Here is a 19,317-nt window from a genome sequence, read left to right as displayed (position 1 = left end):
ACTTCATATTGTCTGTATTTGTTTATTCTCTGCTAAGCCATACAGTCAGTTTAGGGGCATTAAGGCCACTGTGGCCTCACTGAAAATGGGAACTTTTGTATATCTAGCACAACAGAAATTGATTTTACACCTCTCCTGCTTAGCGGAGAGTGTGGTGTGGTAGAGGAGGTCTCCCTGAACGCGTGCGTGTCTTCAAAGTGCCGACGCAGCGAGCAGTCTGCTCTCCAGCGCCAACTAGAGTTGGAAAATGTCTGAAAATGTCACATTTTTGAGCGGGTGGCTGCACTGGAAAGCCATCAAATTTTTATTTTACACCTCTCCTGCTTAGCGGAGAGTGTGGTGTGGTAGAGGAGGTCTCCATGAACGCGTGCGTGTGTTCAAAGTGCCGACGCAGCGAGCCGTCTGCTCTCCAGCGCCAACTAGAGTTTGAAAATGTCTGAAAATTGTACTTTTTCTATGTCTAGCCACACTGGAAGGCCATCAAATTTTTATTTTACACCTCTCCCGCTTAGCGGAGAGTGTGGTGTGGTAGAGGAGGTCTCCCCGAACGCGTGCGTGTGTTCAAAGTGCCGACGCAGCGAGCCGTCTGCTCTCCAGCGCCAACTAGAGTTTGAAAATGTCTGAAAATGTCACATTTTTGAGCGGGTGGCTGCACTGGAAAGCCATCAAATTTTTATTTTACACCTCTCCCGCTTAGCGGAGAGTGTGGTGTGGTAGTGGAGGTCTCCCTGAACGCGTGCGTGTCTTCAAAGTGCCGACGCAGCGAGCCGTCTGCTCTCCAGCGCCAACTAGAGTTGGAAAATGTCTGAAAATGTCACATTTTTGAGCGGGTGGCTGCACTGGAAAGCCATCAAATTTTTATTTTACACCTCTCCTGCTTAGCGGAGAGTGTGGTGTGGTAGAGGAGGTCTCCCCGAACGCGTGCGTGTGTTCAAAGTGCCGACGCAGCGAGCCGTCTGCTCTCCAGCGCCAACTAGAGTTGGAAAATGTCTGAAAATTGTACTTTTTCTATGTCTAGCCACACTGGAAGGCCATCAAATTTTTATTTTACACCTGTCCCGCTTAGCGGAGAGTGTGGTGTGGTAGAGGAGGTCTCCCCGAACGCGTGCGTGTCTTCAAAGTGCCGACGCAGCGAGCCGTCTGCTCTCCAGCGCCAACTAGAGTTTGAAAATGTCTGAAAATGTCACATTTTTGAGCGGGTGGCTGCAATGGAAAGCCATCAAATTTTTATTTTACACCTCTCCCGCTTAGCGGAGAGTGTGGTGTGGTAGAGGAGGTCTCCCCGAACGCGTGCGTGTCTTCAAAGTGCCGACGCAGCGAGCCGTCTGCTCTCCAGCACCAACTAGAGTTGGAAAATGTCTGAAAATGTCACATTTTTGAGCGGGTGGCTGCACTGGAAAGCCATCAAATTTTTATTTTACACCTCTCCCGCTTAGCGGAGAGTGTGGTGTGGTAGAGGAGTTCTCCCCGAACGCGTGCGTGTCTTCAAAGTGCCGACGCAGCGAGCCGTCTGCTCTCCAGCGCCAACTAGAGTTTGAAAATGTCTGAAAATGTAACTTTTTTAAGCTGGTGGCTGCACTGGAAAGCCATCAAATTTTTATTTTACACCTCTCCTGCTTAGCGGAGAGTGTGGTGTGGTAGAGGAGGTCTCCCCGAACGCGTGCGTGTGTTCAAAGTGCCGACGCAGCGAGCCGTCTGCTCTCCAGTGTCCAATTTGTAAAGGCTATGCACTCCAGTGAACAGCATTTATCTATTTAGATATATTTTTTGTCATTAAAACTTTTTTTTTTACACACAAACATGTTTTTTGTTATATGGCTTTGTTCAAATGCCTAATTTATATTTTTAATGAGCATATAATTTGCAAATTCAACGTTTTTCAATGGAATTAATTACGAGCATTTTATTTTGAAGGCAAATGCTTCAAACCGGAAGTCATATATTTGCCTTCTCTGACACCGGAAGTTCTATATTTGCTCAGTTCACGGACCTCAGGAAAACAACACACTTGGACTTCCGGGTCTCTTACTAAATCGGCAAGAATGCCTCATCCTCAATACATAAAGGCTAAGCTATAACTTCTCCATCATCAGCAGTCAGTGGTGCGTGTTCCCCACACTCCCAAGTCCCAAGCCCCCACCGTCGCGCACAGATTCACCGAGAAATACTCGGTCGCGTTCCGCACATGCGATGGTCGATGCAATGTTGCTTTCGCCCCTGGTGGAGGAGGAGTGTAAGTGTCACTGAAGTAAGAAATCAAAACAAATGTCATAAGATGGACCTTCTTACTTATTATAACTCTATGAGACAGACAGACATACAGACAGACAGACAGACAGACAGACAGACAGACAGAGCCAAGGCTTTCATAAGCTTATCCTTTTAGTTGACCTTGTACCAGTGAACTGTACTGTCATGAAAAAAAAACTTCTAATAAATACTTCAATCAAACAATCAATCAATCAATCAATCAATCAATCAACTAAAACAGCCAGTCTGTGTTAAAATTTCAAATATAGAATAGAATAGAATAATACTATAAATGTACAATCTATCAACACTGATAATGATAGGTCACCAGTAATGGTAAATGGATTGAATATTAAAGTAGGCTGTATGTCAACACATTCAAGCTGACTGTGAAGAATGTGCTTCTAGTGATCCAGAACCTCAACAGAACATCATGGTCTTCCTCACAGTGATGAAGGATCTTCTGGTGAAAAGTCTGCTTCAAGCCACATCTCTGTGCTCTACACTTCAGTGGACAAACCTCCACTGTTATAGAAATGCTTTCACAAACACATCACCACACTGTTGTATTGTGCTTACTGTGCATTGTGATAATTATTGTGGTGAATTATCTTGGTGAAGATTTCACCTGCGTGAAGTTGGCACCCCATATGTTGAAAACATATATAAAAATGGTGTCATTATTTAGTGCTGAATTTGTGCTGAATTGTGCTGTAAATTTTATAATTTGTGCTGGTATCATTTTTGAGATATTTCAAGTTATAGTTTTGCGAGCCTTGCACCCCCAATTATTTGGCTCCAAATCGGGAAGAAAGGGTCTCATTCTTTAGTGCTGGATGTGCTCTAATTTGTGCCGTTGAAATCATCAATTGTGCTTTTATATATATAAATATTTATATGGTTATGAATTAGCAGATTTAGCAGCATTACAGGGGTGTGGCCAGCAGAGGGCGATGGAGATAATGGTAGAACATAGGAGCAGAACAGTGGTGTTATGTAGAATAACAAAAAAGTGATACCAGCACAAATTATAAAATTTACGGCACAATTCAGCACAAATTCAGCACTAAAGAATGACACCATTTTTATATCTTTTTTCATCATATGGGGTGCCAACTTCACAGAGGTGAAGATTTCCATTTCACTGTCCAGTAATCGTAAAGAAAAAAAAAAATATTCTTAACCACATTCTTGGGGAAAACTATGTGCAAAAATAGCAAAATTTTAATCTCGTTCACAATCATTGTCCATTATGTTGTGTGTGGGTGTTTGTGTGTGTAAATGTACGTTCTGGCATAGATGGGGCTTCCTCTCTCCCCACTAAGAATCACCAAGTGATGTTGCTTTGCCAGATTAACATTACAGTACATACATTGGCTGCCCCATGCGCGCTTCATCCAGGTTTAGCCCCCAGGACTGTGCACATAATTCAGCGCCTATATGACTTCAGGGATCAATAATAATCCTTAAAGGGATATTTCACTTTCCAAAAAGCTTTTGGTCATTTTATCGTCTAATAAGGCTTTTGTGAACACCCTGGACAGATTTAAGTTGCTTTATTCAGTACACACACACACACACACACACACACACACACACACACACACACACACACACACACACACACACACACACACACACACACACACACACACACACACACACACACACACACACACACACAGGTTGCATTTGTAGTCCTAAACCGGCCATATTGAGGACCAACACAGGTGTTCAATTTGTCTAATTGGCATAGAACCAATAATCTACGTTAATCAAAACACCTGTGTTGGTTGGTCCTCAACATGGCTGCTGTAGGACTACAAATGCAACCCATGAATACAAACCCATTGTAACGTCAAACTCCATTTTAACCATGATAGATTCATCAAAAACACCCATCCTTTTTTCTGGCAATCGGGCTAGCCATCGTCAAAGAAAAGGGAAAACAGCGCACTCTCTGTTGTGTTTCTTTTTAGAGTCTGTTCTTGAGAGATTGTTTTTTCTGGTGACTCATATTACCCTCCTAATATGTGAGCTGGCCGTGTTTTTAATCTTTTTTTGTGGGGGAAAATGTTAAAGAATTGTAAAAAAAAAAAACACCGGCCAACTCATGTATTAGGAGAGGCGTCAGGAGTCATCAGAAAAAAGGACAGGCATCTTTGATGAATCTATCATGGTTAAAATAGTTTGAAGTTAAGACCCATTCCCACTGGGCCAGATAAACAGATAAAAAAAATATCTTTCTCCATTCAAGTGGAAGGAAAGATACTGATAACAATATCTGTGTATATTTTTTATCAGTATCTTACCATCCACTTGAGGAGAAAGATATTTTTTTATCTGTTTATCTGGCCCAGTGGGAATGGGCCTTTACAATGGGTTTGTGTAGGAAAGGGGCGTGACTGATTAAATGAATATCAAAATCCGTCCAGGGTGTTCACAAAAGCCTGATTAGACGATAAAATGACCAAAGGTTTCTTTTGAAAGTAAAACATCCCTTTAATCTTATCTTATCTCGATGCCAACATAGAAATGGAATTAAAGTAATTAGGTGTGTGTTATTCCATGGCACAAAGTACACATTAACACGTTTGTGTTTGTGTTTTGCTAAATGTTATTTCCAGAAGGTTAGTTTAATTTCAAATCACTCGCTATCACAAGAATAAAACTGTTCTCATTTCCACTCCCAATATAACCTCACACGTCTCAGTGAAAGCGGTTTTATTGTTGTAAACACTGTGACGAACATTGTGTCTCTGGTGGTACAGGAATACAACTTAACTAGACAGAAATCAAAGTAAAATACAGCAATGTCAACAAAAACTCACATTATTTTCCATACAGCATTTTGGGTTCTGGTCTGTTTACGAATTTATTTCAAAATGACTCAATGCTCCCATATGTTCAATAGCTGTGGTTTGCAAACTATGTGCCGTGTGCTGTACATTTAGTGAACCAAAAACAATACTGCTGGATAATAAGTAATCAAAAACTCGAAGTGTGCACCTGTATACACATCATAACCTGAAGAAATGAACAGTAAGGGTTAAAGATGGATGAACATGAATCATGTTTCTTGACAAAAGTGGATCGTTCTAACACAGTATAATATTCATCTTTCCCATTGTGAAGGTCTGGAAAAAGACCCGCTGTAGTGAAACATGGTCTGGAAACATGACGAAAGTCAATTAACATGACTTTTACTGTCTTCTTGCTCTGGAGAGAGAGAGAGAGAGAGAGAGAGAGAGAGAGAGAGAGAGAGAGAGAGAGAGAGAGAGACAGAGAGAGAAATAGAGTATATATATCAAGGTTGTGGATCGATACAAATATTTAATCTGATTAATCACGTGATTGTCCATAGTTAATCATCATTATTATTGTTTTAATCTGTTCTAAATATTATTGCAACAATGACAAATACAGTCCAGAATATTCAACTTACAAACTTAACAACTTGAGAAAATACCTGTTTCCATTAGGACAGATTTAAAATAAATGCAATAGCCTACTAGGAATTCACTTACCGTACACCCCAGCATCCCTATTCTGAGGGGGAACACTCACCAAAAATAGACAATCTACAAGCTCAAAACAAGATGTGTTGTGAGCTTGTGGATCTGCTATTTTTGATGAAGAGGGTCTAAATGTTTTAACTGAAGTAATATTGATAAATTCTAAATATTATCAAAGTATTATATATGTATTTTGAGTAAAAAAAATGTGATGGCTTGTTGGAGGTGGTCTCTCACGGCCGTCTTGTTTCAGGACTAGTGTGACACAATGCATGATGTTCACAGGGGACTTCCCTGGCCGCTGCGGTCAATGGCTTCAAATGGCAGTATTGTATAATCCTAAACATCTAAAGCTTATCAAGGTGAAGCCTGGCTCAGTGCCAGCAGGTCTGGACCAGCATGAGTCAGGACTAGCAGGCTAGCAGCAGATCAGTGTAGCTCTAAATGTTTTATGGTGCAGATTGTGGCGTCCTTACCTGTCACAAGAGCCACCACTGCCTGACTCTACTGCTCCTGTCCCAGTGCTGTCCATGGTCTCTGCAGGGTAGGAGGACCTCCCATCCTGCTGAGGTTTGGACCTGGAGGTTAAATCTTTCTCTTTACTTTTGGAGCCTTTGGGCCGGCCTGCCCCCTTCTTCTTGGACTTGTTGTCACCCTTCACTCCCAGCAATGAATGACCCTCTGTACAGAAAATGATACACAATGATGACATTATAAAACACTATATAATAACAATGATTACAATAGGAATATACAGAATTTGAAAAGTTATTTTAACAAAGAAATATCACTTAAACCCTGATTACAGTCAATCTCATAAAAAAACAACAACAACAATAATACAAATTTGTTCTCTCTTACTGTCACTTGGCGCCCCCTGCAGTTCAACGGTGGAGGTTCTGCTCTTCTTTTTAACAGGCTCTCCATCAGAGGAGGACTGTTGCTGCTTCTTGCCTGCTTCTAGAAACACACATGAAAAGGAATTATTGGCATACAATGTAACAATGTGTGCGTTCTGTAATGCAATTCCATTGGTGAAAGCTGTGTTGTTCACCTGGAGAAGCAATGGTGCATTCTGACAAGCCCTGAAATACCTGCATGTGTGTCTCAAAGAATACCATGTTGTAGGACAGTGTGACATTAAGAGCATTTACAAATAGCTACAGAGAGTGCTGTATTATTACCTGTATGCGTCCTCATGTGTGTCTTCAGATGATGCATTTGAGTAAAGCCTTTGGCACAAACTGTACAAGTGAAGGGCCTTTCCCCTGTGTGAAATCTCATGTGTTTCTTCAGATCACCATTTTGAGAAAAGCCTTTGGCACAAACTGTACAAGTGAAGGGTTTGTCTCCTGTATGAGTCCTAGTGTGTTTCTTCAGACCACTGATGTCAGTAAAGCCTTTGGCACAAACTGTACAAGTGAAAGGCTTTTCTCCTGTATGAGATCTCATGTGTACCTTCAGATTACACATGTTAGCAAAGCCTTTGTCACAAACTGTACAAGAAAAGGGCTTTTCCCCTGTATGAGTCCTCATGTGTTTCTTCATTTCACCCATTGTAGAAAAGCCTTTGGCACAAACTGTACAACTGAAGGTCTTTTCTCCGGTATGAGATCTCATGTGTGTCTTAAGATTATGCTTTAGACCAAAGCCTTTGGCACAAACTGTACAACTGAAGGGCTTTTCCCCTGTATGAGATCTCATGTGTGTCTTCAAATCCCCCTTTTGAGAAAAGCCTTTGACACAAATTGTACAATAAAAGGGCTTTTCTCCTGTATGTGATCTCAGGTGTGTCTTCAGATGATCCATTCGAGCAAAGCCTTTGGCACACACTGTACAAGTAAAGGGTTTTTCCCCTGTATGAATCCTCATGTGCTCTTTTAGAGGCCTCATTTTACCAAAGCCTTTGGCACAAACTGTACAAGTAAAGGGTTTTTCCCCTGTATGAATCATCATGTGTAGTGTTAGATTACTCATTTTACCAAAGCCTTTGCCACACTCTTTACAATTAAAGCTTCTCTTCCCTGTCACACTCCTCATGACTGAAGTTTGTTCTGATGAGTTCAGGTCCTGGGACAGCTTGCTGCTCACATTCTGTGCCTTGACTGATTTCAGTGTGTTTAAAGCTGACTGGTCTTCCCTGGTCTCCTTCCACTCGTCACTGTCTTCAGTGTCAGATTCAGAACAGTGTGAAGAGAGGAGCTGGTCATCACTAGTTGGTTGTGATGCTCCACTGTCCTCTACATCAGCTTGTGTTTTCATGTGTTCAGCTGAGGTGTTGGCTAGAGGCTCTGTCTCTCTGTTTACAACGTCATCTTCATGTTTCACTGCTAGTAATGTCAACGTTGCCCCAGCAGCCTCCTCTGGTCTTTGAAGCAGCTCCTGCTGTTCCTCTTTAATGTGTGGAGGCTCTGGTTCCTCCTGGACCAGACCAGGATTCTTCTCCTCCTCCTCTTTACATGCAGGGAGATGCAGGAAATCTAAACAAAAGATACATGAAATAAACCAGAGTGTTTGAACTTGAACATTTTCCATACAATGTTTAGCTGGTTCTACAGCTGGCATTATTTTGGTCAAAGGTTTCATTCTAGGGAGCGTTGAGATACACCGGCTACTTTGCAACTCCTTAAGCCCTTTGCACACAGGCGCGTTTAACCGCACGGATAAAACGGACAATATAGCGGGGCTGTTAAGGAGAACAATACTTCAGTTCTGGAAAGAAGCACCACAATTTTACAGAGTGTACCTCTTGGGTCATTCTTTAGAAAAATCACATTAGACACTTAATTTTCAAAATGTCCGCCAGTTTTAAAGATGGCCGCCTTTTCGGATATGTTTTACAGTACGCCAGCCAGTTAATATCGAATTTTCATAATATTAGAGTTGTTTTGTAGGTTTTAAAACATCCTGAGTTCATTTATTACACTTTTAAAGCAGCCAGAATAACCTTTCTGACTTTTGGTTGGGGTCTTTCCTCACCTGGGACCCCCCAGACAGACCCCTGAGCCTATTTCAGTAATCGCTCTGCTCCTGCACCAGAACAATGTTAAATTAGATCTGAAATATGCTCTGAAATAAAAAATGACTAGTAGCAAATAACAGAGGTCTTCCACGGGGGGTCCGGGACCCCTGGGGGGGTCCTCAGAGCTATTACAGGGGGCCTGCCAAATCTCGATGAGATCTTTTTTTTTTCTTTTCTTTTTTACATTTGAAACTTTGAATGTTTTTATGTATCCTGGTTTTATGTATTGTACTTTGATGGTTTATTAGTATTCTCAGTATTATTTATAATGTTTTTTGTGTTAAAACAGTTATGGTTGACAGCTGTTACTGCAGGGATTGCAATAATGAAGGTATTGCAACTTTTCACTTTGGGTGCAGAACAACATTTCCATTTATTGCACTGCACTCACACTGACAACACATACACACACACACACACACACACACACACACACACACACAAAATCATGGCATTATGTCTTCATGATACAATAGCAAGGCACTTGGTACTCTACGGGTATAAGTAACAGCGTCTCCGCCATATGTGGCGGCTGCCGATTATAGCGGAGACGGAACAATACTTTGCCAGCCTTTTTGCCTCTTTTTTAGGCACTCCAAGTTGTTGAAACCCTCTAACAACCAGCCTGTGGGTATGTCCTAGGCTGCCAAATATGAAAACAAATAGTCTGCACCTGTACCCCAGCTCTGAGATCGTATTTAGGAGAGGTTGGTATTTAATGACCTTGGTCATGAAAGCTTCCTCTAGGCTAGGGTCAAAGGTGCAGGCCATCTCCAATACAGACACTTCCCTGGACTCTTCATCAACCACAACAACATCTGGTGTATTAGCTGTCAAAGATGCAAACATTTCCAAGTTATCACAGAGATGAAACATGGATGGAATGACACGGGAATGTTTGTACACACACACACACACACACACACACACACACACAGCCCATGGTTAATTACACCCAAAGAGATTCACTACACTACAGTAATTTCAGACATGCAGGATATATTCGTCTTCATCATCATCTTCAATGTCCAACCTAATAGTGTTGACACAGTCTCCACCATAGCATAGAGTGAAAGGCAGGTTATTTGAGCAGCTGCACCGTCCCTTACAACCTGCTTTGCAGACACATTTGATGGGCTCAAGTACTGCCTTTGGAGCAGGGAGAGCAAGAAAACTGAAACCTGGAATATACCCTCCACTCTCTGAATTCCATCTATTTTCTTCGATTGGTGGAAGCACAGGGAAATTTGTCAGGTATGATTTATCCTGCATTGTGACGGAGTTGGCACGGAGGTAATGTGGTAGCAGTGCAGCACGAGTTGGAGGTAGCATCTCACCCTCCAAGTTATTTGACAGAAATAGTTCTCATCTGAGTAATCCCAGGGTTGTTGGACCTTTTGAACTGTAAACATGGCATGCAAAATGTTCGGACTGCAATGTTGATGGAAGCTCACAATTTATAAGCTCAGGAGGAATGGCCAATGACCTTGCCAAGGACCTTGAAGCGGTTAGTGGCTTTGTCATCATCATCATCATCATCATCATCATCATCATCAAGTAGGCATTGACCCATGTCTTTTTGGTGATTCCAACAAATGTTCTTCCCCAGTCAACACCTGAAAAACGCAAAGGAACCCTTGACATTTGTAACATCAACTTGAACTCACTCGAATATATCAATTTCCTTTTTTTGTACCGGAGGCAAGGACTTGATAAGGGGTATCAGCCTCTTCATGTGTTTGCACTTCCTCAAAATCATGTCCCTTGATGAAGGTATCGTATTATGATGCCTACTTTGTCATACCTGACAAATTGCCCTGAGCTTCCATCAATTGAAAAAATAGATGGAATTCAGAGAGTGGAGGGTATGTTCCAGTCAGGTTTCTTGCCATCCCTGCTGCAAAGGCAAAGCTCATCAAATGTGTTTGCAAAGCAGGTTACAAGGGACGGTGCAGCTGCTCAAACAATAACCTGCCTTGCACTCTCCTCCCTGTAACTGCCCCGGAGCACTAAACGGACGCGCGCTTCAGCAGGAGAATTGTTTGACAGTCACGACGACGAGCCACGCTGCGGGGGTTCGGCCAAACAATGGAAATGTTTGGGGCGAACTTGCAACTTAAATAAAATAACGTCATACTATGTGAGGACGGGAACTTCTTTAACATGGAGGACAAGTGAGTCTTTTGACGTTGCCGACAATCGCCTTTCTTAAACACACGCACTTGAACAAGTCTCTAAATGGGTATAACTCTCATCATTTCAGCCCGCAACTCTGTCCCACATCAAACAAACTAACCTCATCGGCATTCTCGAATGCGTTTGCAAATGAAGGAAGGAGAATGAGGATACTGACCTGGAGCAAGAGTGAGTCCTTAATCTGTCACCAATAACCGGGCATAATAGCCTACAAATGAATGCAAGTCTAATGACCAAATATACTGTTCCCCGACAGCATCGCTTGTGTCACACTGCACGGACCAAATGAAATAGCGCCAGCTGGAAAGGGCCACAAGGTATTTGTTTGTTTTATTTTGCAGAGCGCTAAATGTTTTGATACAATTGTTTCTTCTTTTGTTTTGTTTGTTTTCTTGATGCTGGTGTTGGCTCTTTTTGGTTATATGGCTCTAACTTCATGGTAATTTACATGATTTTAATTATTGGATTCATGATGAATTGTTGAAATGCACTGAAATATAATGAATTAGCAAAGGATCTGAACACAAATGTATTAATGTGATGTTTTCTAATTGACCTTTTTCTATGGTGTTTTTATAGTTTTCACGTTGAGAAAATAAAGGATATGAACTCATCAGTTGAGCTTGCTCTGTGTCTGGCTGGAACGCTACAGTGAAAACTTCACCCCGCCTCCCGATGCACCTGCCCTCCCCTCTGCTCTGCAACAAGACCGGGACATCAACTAAACCGGGCCATACTATCTCTGATGCACAGACCCGGTGATCACACACACACACATGAATACAAATCACACAAATACATGAACATATTCACAAATAACACAAATTGAACATTCTATGCCCAACGGCATGTGGACATTTACACCTCAAAGGTTTATTCAAATGATTGAATGATTCCAATGCCATGAGTGAATCTGTGTCTTTCAAAGGGTTTAGGAAAAACGATTAAAAGGTCAATGATATGTGTACTTTTGCTCTGTTTGAAGGTTCTATTGCATGACTAAATGAGTCGATGTGGGATTATTTTCAACACAAATATTTAAGGTTCCGTTATTCGATTGGTTGATTTGTGCGTGGGACCTTGCACTTCGTTGCGATTAAATATCTCAAATCAAAATGACAATGCCAGAAGTAAGCGCTGGTAACATTTGGTACGTTGGTAACATTTGTTCGGAACTTGAAAAGGAAATAAAAGACTTGAAAGAGACCCTCCAGACCGAAATGGACCCCTCTAAAAAACAAGAGCTGGAGAAAGTACTAAAAACAAAGGAAAATGATTTACAGGACCTTCAAAATACACAGGAGGACAATACACTGGAGGAAAATGTTCAATCTTCACCCCTTCGGCGGTCTGCTCGCAAGTCAGCACCCACACCTAAAATGCTAGCACTTCAAAAGGAAATGGCAGAGAAAAAGACACAGGCGTTCCTCAATGCATATGAAAAATGGAAGCCAATTGTACGCAATGCAAAAACCCAGCTAAAGACCAGTATGATCGAAAGTGAACTGGAAACTTTGACCAACTCCTTGGTCAAAATGAAGGAGGACATTTTTCGCATTTACAACGATATACGGAAATATACTACCCCAGACCTCGAGATAAGAAGGAAAGTAGATGCATGCGAATCTGTTTCAAATGGCATACTCACAATAGCCTTCGACAGGATGATACACGAGGAAACGGATGCTCTAGAAGAAAACCAGCATATTCGTAAACTGCTTAAGTGTGATAATACTCACTCAATATTTGGTCCTCCATCTCAAGCACCGTCAGAGTGCAGCAGCCGCCGCTCTAAGGCACCATCTGAGCCAGCTGGCCGTGCAGAGGCAGCAGCGGAACTAGCGGGAAAGGAAGCTGAGTTTGAGGCAAACATGGAGGAACAGAGGAAAAAAGAAAGCATACAGGACCTGGAGGAACAACAAAGGAAACATCAGAGGGACCTGGAGCGGCTTCAAGTTGAAAGGGATGTCAAAATAGCCCGTGCCAAGGCAAAGGCCTACGATCAGGCAAAAAGGGGAGAGGATGTGTTGTCAGTCAGTGGTGAGGAGGCAGATGTATCTGCCCTCACACAGGCCTTTCGAGACAGCATGGCCTTGAATAGGCTCCCTCTGCCGGAGCCATTCATTTTCACTGGGGACCCCATTACATTTATTGAATGGAAGGCCTCCTTCACATCCCTGATCGGCCACAGAGCAATATCCCCGGCAGAAAAGTTATTTTATCTCAAGAGATACGTAGGCGGACCAGCCCGCAGGGTCCTTGAGGGCACCTTCTACAGGAGCGATGGAGAAGCATATCAGGAGGCATGGAATAGACTCAATATGCGATATGGTCAACCCTTCGTTATCCAGAGAGCTTTCAGGGAGAGACTAGCAAATTGGCCCAAAATCCATCCCAGAGACGCAGCAGGGCTCAGAGAATTCTCTGACTTCCTAAATGCCTGTCACGACGCAATCCCACACGTCAAAGGTCTGGAAATCTTAAACGACTGTGAAGAGAACCAGAGGCTTGTAAAGAAGTTACCTGACTGGACGGCCGCAATGTGGAACCGACAAGTAACTCAGAGTTTGAATCGGGACCAAGAATTCCCTAGTCTCAAAGTCTTTACAGACTTCATAGCACAGGAAGCAGACATTGCATGCAACCCCATAACATCATTTCATGCTCTCCGTTCCTCTGAGCCAAGTGGTGAGAGGCAAGGCGCCAGAGAGAACCGAGGAAACAACGCTCATGTTCTCAGCACTCAGACAGCCACGAGTAGTGGCCAGCAACTTCGCACAAGAGCCTCTTGTTTGCTTTGCCAGGACAGCACCCACCAGCTTCAGAGCTGTCAAGAGTTCATCGCAATGGCACTAAGGGAAAGGCGGAACTACATCAAAGAGAATAGGCTATGCTATGCATGCCTGAAAGCTGGCCATTACGCCAAGAGTTGTCGCTATCGCCATACTTGTGACGTTTGTCAGGCGAAACACCCCACCTGCCTTCATAATTTCAATTATGGCACAGAGTCACAAGCCCCTCAAGTGCAAGACAACACTGACCATCTACCAGCAGCAACATCACTTAGTGTGTCTGGAGAACAATCACTCAATACTTCAATGGCAGTACCAGTGTGGGTGTCAACAAAGAACAAGCCAAACACAGAAAAGCTCATTTATGCACTACTGGATACCCAGAGCGACACAACATTTATCGAGAAGGGGGTGAGTCAGGCCCTAAAAGCAGAAACGCACCCTGTAAAGTTGAAACTAACCACTATGAACGGCAGTAATACACTCGTAAATAGTGAGAGAATTTCGGGGCTTCGAGTCCGGGCATATGACTCTGCTACTTATGTAGACCTCCCGCCGACTTATACAAAGGACTGGATACCTGCCAATCGATCTCACATTCCAACCTGCGAGACGGCTAGGAACTGGAGTCACCTCTCAGAGATAGCAAATGAAATGCCATCGCTTCTAGACTGCGAAGCAGGCCTTCTAATAGGCTACAACTGCTCTGCAGCGATGGCTCCCAAGCGGGTCCTTTTGGGAAAACCTAATGAGCCTTATGCGGTGAAGACAGATCTGGGGTGGTCCATTGTAGGGTGCTCCTCCCCATCCCTCGATCCTTCAAACCCCATGGGTCTATGTCATCGACTCACCGCTAGGGAGCTACCCCCAGTCACCCCTGCTGACGCCATCCGCATGTTGGAGAATGACTTTAAAGACAGCGATGCGGATGACAAGAGAGTATCTCAAGATGACATTGCTTTCCTTGAGGTGATAAGCAAAGGCATACATGAAACCGATCATGGCCATTATGAAATGCCCCTCCCATTTAAGGAGAGACCCTGCCTACCAGATAATAAGCAGCTGGCTGTGGTGAGACTCAATCATCTGAAAAGGAAACTGCTCAAGGATGCCAACTATAGAAGGCACTATACAACCTTTATGGAGGAAGTAATAGAAAGAGGGGATGCAGAGGAAGTCAAAGATCAAGGGCCAGAAGGTGAGAGATGGTACATTCCCCATCACGGCGTGTACCATGCCAAGAAACCAGACAAACTTCGCGTCGTTTTCGACTGCTCTTCTAAATATAGAGGGACCAGTCTGAATGATCATCTGCTTTCGGGGCCAGACTTGACGAACAACCTGACTGGTGTTCTCATAAGATTTCGACGGCACCCAGTTGCATTGATGTGCGATATCGAAAAGATGTTTCATCAATTTTATGTAAACAAGGATGACCGAAATTACCTGCGCTTCCTTTGGTGGAAAGGGGGGGATCTGGAGACACAACCCAAGGTTTTCCGCATGAACGTACACCTGTTCGGTGCCGTTTCTTCCCCAGGATGTGCGAATTATGGGCTAAAGCACCTTGCAAGAGAAAACCATGACCTTTATCCCCTTGGCTCACAGTTCGTCATAAGGGACTTTTATGTTGACGACGGAGTAACAAGTGTGGACAGCACTGAAAGCGCCATCCAGCTTGCCAGAGAAGCCAGAGAGCTCTGTGCCAAGGGCGGTCTCAGATTGCACAAATTCATATCAAATGATCGAGCCGTCCTGGAGAGCATACCACTTATGGAACGTGCTGCAGACTTGAAGAACCTCAAGCTCTCCTTTGACGAGCTACCGCTGGAGAGAGCGTTGGGGATTCAATGGAATGTGGAATTGGATTGTTTTGGATTCGCAGTTAATCTAAAACTTCAGCCTGAGACTCGCCGAGGCCTTCTGTCCACAGTTGCGTCTGTGTACGACCCGCTTGGGTTCGTAGCCCCATTCCTACTGACAGGGAAGCGGATCCTTCAGGAGATGTGCCGGCGTGGCATAGGATGGGACGACCCTCTGACCGATGAACTTCAGCCACGGTGGGAGAGATGGAGAAGTGACCTGGCTGACTTGGATAAGGTTGTGATACCACGGTGTTATGCACCCGCTGACTTTGGGAAACCAGTCAAGACCGAGCTACATCATTTTGCTGACGCCAGCACAATAGGGTACGGCCAGTGTACGTACTTGAGACTTCAAAATGAGGAAGGAAAGATTCACTGTGCCTTAATTATTGGGAAATCCCGTGTCTCGCCAATTAAGATTACAACCATTCCAAGATTGGAATTGACTGCCGCAGTTGTCTCTGTGAAGATGAGCGATATGCTCAAGGAGGAGCTAGGATACCAAGGTGCAGAGGAGTTTTTCTGGACCGATTCGAAAGTAGTGCTGGGATACATTAACAACGAAGCACGACGTTTCCATACCTTTGTAGCAAATCGGTTACAGAAGATCCATCTCAGCACATCTCCGCGGCAATGGAAATATGTCCCCACTGCTGAAAACCCTGCCGACCTCGCCTCTAGAGGTCTGACTGCTGGCGAGCTCTCATCTTCCAGATGGTTTACAGGGCCACTCTTTCTGTGGGAGAGAGAGATTAGAGCAGCTGAAGATCATGCTCCTGACCTGGTCACCGGCGATCCGGAAGTGAGAAGCTCCCTGGTGTTAAACACTGAAGCAACTAAGCAACGAAGCATCATAGATCGCCAGTGCAAATTATCCACCTGGTCACAGGCTACTAGAGCCATTGCTCGCATCATCAGATACGTCAGTAAGAACAAATCCACCGATCTCACCACGGTAGCAGAAAGGGAGAAGGCGAAGCAGGTCATCATCCGGGCGCTGCAGGAGGAGACGTATGAAGAGGAGTTAAGGATCATACGCAAGGGATCATTGTTGCCATGTCACAACAAACTGTATCATCTTAATGCCTTCCTTGATGTAGATGGCATACTCAAGGTGGGAGGAAGATTGCGCAACTCATCAATTTCAGATTCACTGAAACATCCCGCAATAATTCCAAGAAACCACCCGCTATCCAGGATGATAATTGCATATTGTCATAAAGAAGTCAAGCATCAGGGAAGGGGCTTCACCCTAAACGAGATGAGGTCGCAGGGCTTTTGGATGCAGGGGATAAATAAAGCTGTGACATCATACATCCAACGGTGTGTCTCCTGCAGACGACACAGAAGGCCGACGGAGGAGCAGAAAATGGCCGACTTGCCTCCCGAACGGGTGAACCCATCACCGCCCTTTACCTACTGTGGCATGGATTGTTTTGGTCCATTCCTTGTGAAGCAAGGACGGAAGGTCAATAAGCGTTATGGTCTCCTCTTTACTTGCTTCTCTTCCCGAGCAATTCATGTAGAAATGCTTGACGATATGACAACAGACGCTTTTATCAGTGGTCTTCGCTGTTTCATTGCCATACGAGGTACGGTTCGTCAGATCAAGTCTGATCAAGGGAGCAATTTCATCGGTGCGAAAAATGAGCTCAAAGAAGCTCTCAAAGAAGTCAATGAAGAGCGACTGGCCGTGTTTCTTTCTGAGAAGCAATGTGACTTCAGTATGAACGCTCCTTACACAAGTCACGCTGGCGGAGTCTGGGAACGTCAGATACGTACTGTGAGAAGCATCCTACAGGCAACTATCGAGCTCTCCTCAGGCAGATTGGATGATGCTTCTTTACGAGCCTTCCTGTATGAAGCTATGAACATAATAAATAATCGTCCTCTCACCATCGACAATCTAAACGATCCAAACAGCCTTGAACCACTTACTCCTAATCATCTCCTGACTATGAAGTCCGTCAAAGCCTTACCTCCACCTGGTACATTTGTACGAGAGGACATGTATGCCCGGAAAAGATGGCGGCATGTTCAATACCTTGCCGAACAGTTCTGGAGTCGATGGCGCAAAGAATATATGGCCAATATCGCAACCAGACAGCGGTGGCACGCCCCACGGAGAAATCTCCATGTTGGAGATGTGGTGATGGTGCAAGATGATGGCCTGCCCAGAAACGAATGGCGGCTGGGCAGAGTCGTGGACACCACTACGGACCGTGACGGACTTGTTCGGCGAGTGAAAATCAATCTTGGTGACCGGAAGCTTGGCAAGAAGGGCGAGCGACTATGCAAGCCATCAGTACTGGAACGGTCCGTACAGAAGCTGGTCCTTTTGTTGGAGGCCGGCGAACCTGCCTTGTAGGTCACGACTCTCACTCCCTGGAGCGTTAATACCTTTAAAATCACCTGTGCCTACCTTAAACCACTGTGATTTTAGGTGGGAGTGTAACTGCCCCGGGGTTGACCTAACTCTTGTGTCTGAAGGGTTCTGGTTCTCTCGCTCAGCGGTGGCGTTTCCTCCCTTGGGAACGAGCACTAAACGGACGCGCGCTTCAGCAGGAGAATTGTTTGACAGTCACGACGACGAGCCACGCTGCGGGGGTTCGGCCAAACAATGGAAATGTTTGGGGCGAACTTGCAACTTAAATAAAATAACGTCATACTATGTGAGGACGGGAACTTCTTTAACATGGAGGACAAGTGAGTCTTTTGACGTTGCCGACAATCGCCTTTCTTAAACACACGCACTTGAACAAGTCTCTAAATGGGTATAACTCTCATCATTTCAGCCCGCAACTCTGTCCCACATCAAACAAACTAACCTCATCGGCATTCTCGAATGCGTTTGCAAATGAAGGAAGGAGAATGAGGATACTGACCTGGAGCAAGAGTGAGTCCTTAATCTGTCACCAATAACCGGGCATAATAGCCTACAAATGAATGCAAGTCTAATGACCAAATATACTGTTCCCCGACAGCATCGCTTGTGTCACACTGCACGGACCAAATGAAATAGCGCCAGCTGGAAAGGGCCACAAGGTATTTGTTTGTTTTATTTTGAAGAGCGCTAAATGTTTTGATACAATTGTTTCTTCTTTTGTTTTGTTTGTTTTCTTGATGCTGGTGTTGGCTCTTTTTGGTTATATGGCTCTAACTTCATGGTAATTTACATGATTTTAATTATTGGATTCATGATGAATTGTTGAAATGCACTGAAATATAATGAATTAGCAAAGGATCTGAACACAAATGTATTAATGTGATGTTTTCTAATTGACCTTTTTCTATGGTGTTTTTATAGTTTTCACGTTGAGAAAATAAAGGATATGAACTCATCAGTTGAGCTTGCTCTGTGTCTGGCTGGAACGCTACACTCCCTGCAAATGATATAGTGGAAACTGTCAACATTATTAGGGAGGACATGTATAGTAGTGAATTTCTTTGGGTACAATTGACCGTGAGCTCTTTAAGAGGATAGGGTGCGGGTTTTTGGGTGACGATAACAAAGAGGTGTGTGTGTTGTGTTGTCAGTGTTAGTGCAATGCAATAAATGGACATGTTAGACTGTGCGCCCAAAGTGAGAAGTTGCAATACCTTAATTCTTGCAATACCTGTGAACCTGTCTGTCTAACACACAAATGTTATAAATAATACTGAGAATACTAATAAAA

The sequence above is a fragment of the Nannobrachium achirus genome, assembly GCF_963921795.1.
Source record: "Nannobrachium achirus genome assembly, chromosome: 1".
NCBI classification, from domain to species: Eukaryota; Metazoa; Chordata; class Actinopteri; order Myctophiformes; family Myctophidae; genus Nannobrachium; species Nannobrachium achirus.
Note: the sequence above shows the minus strand (reverse complement) of the source record.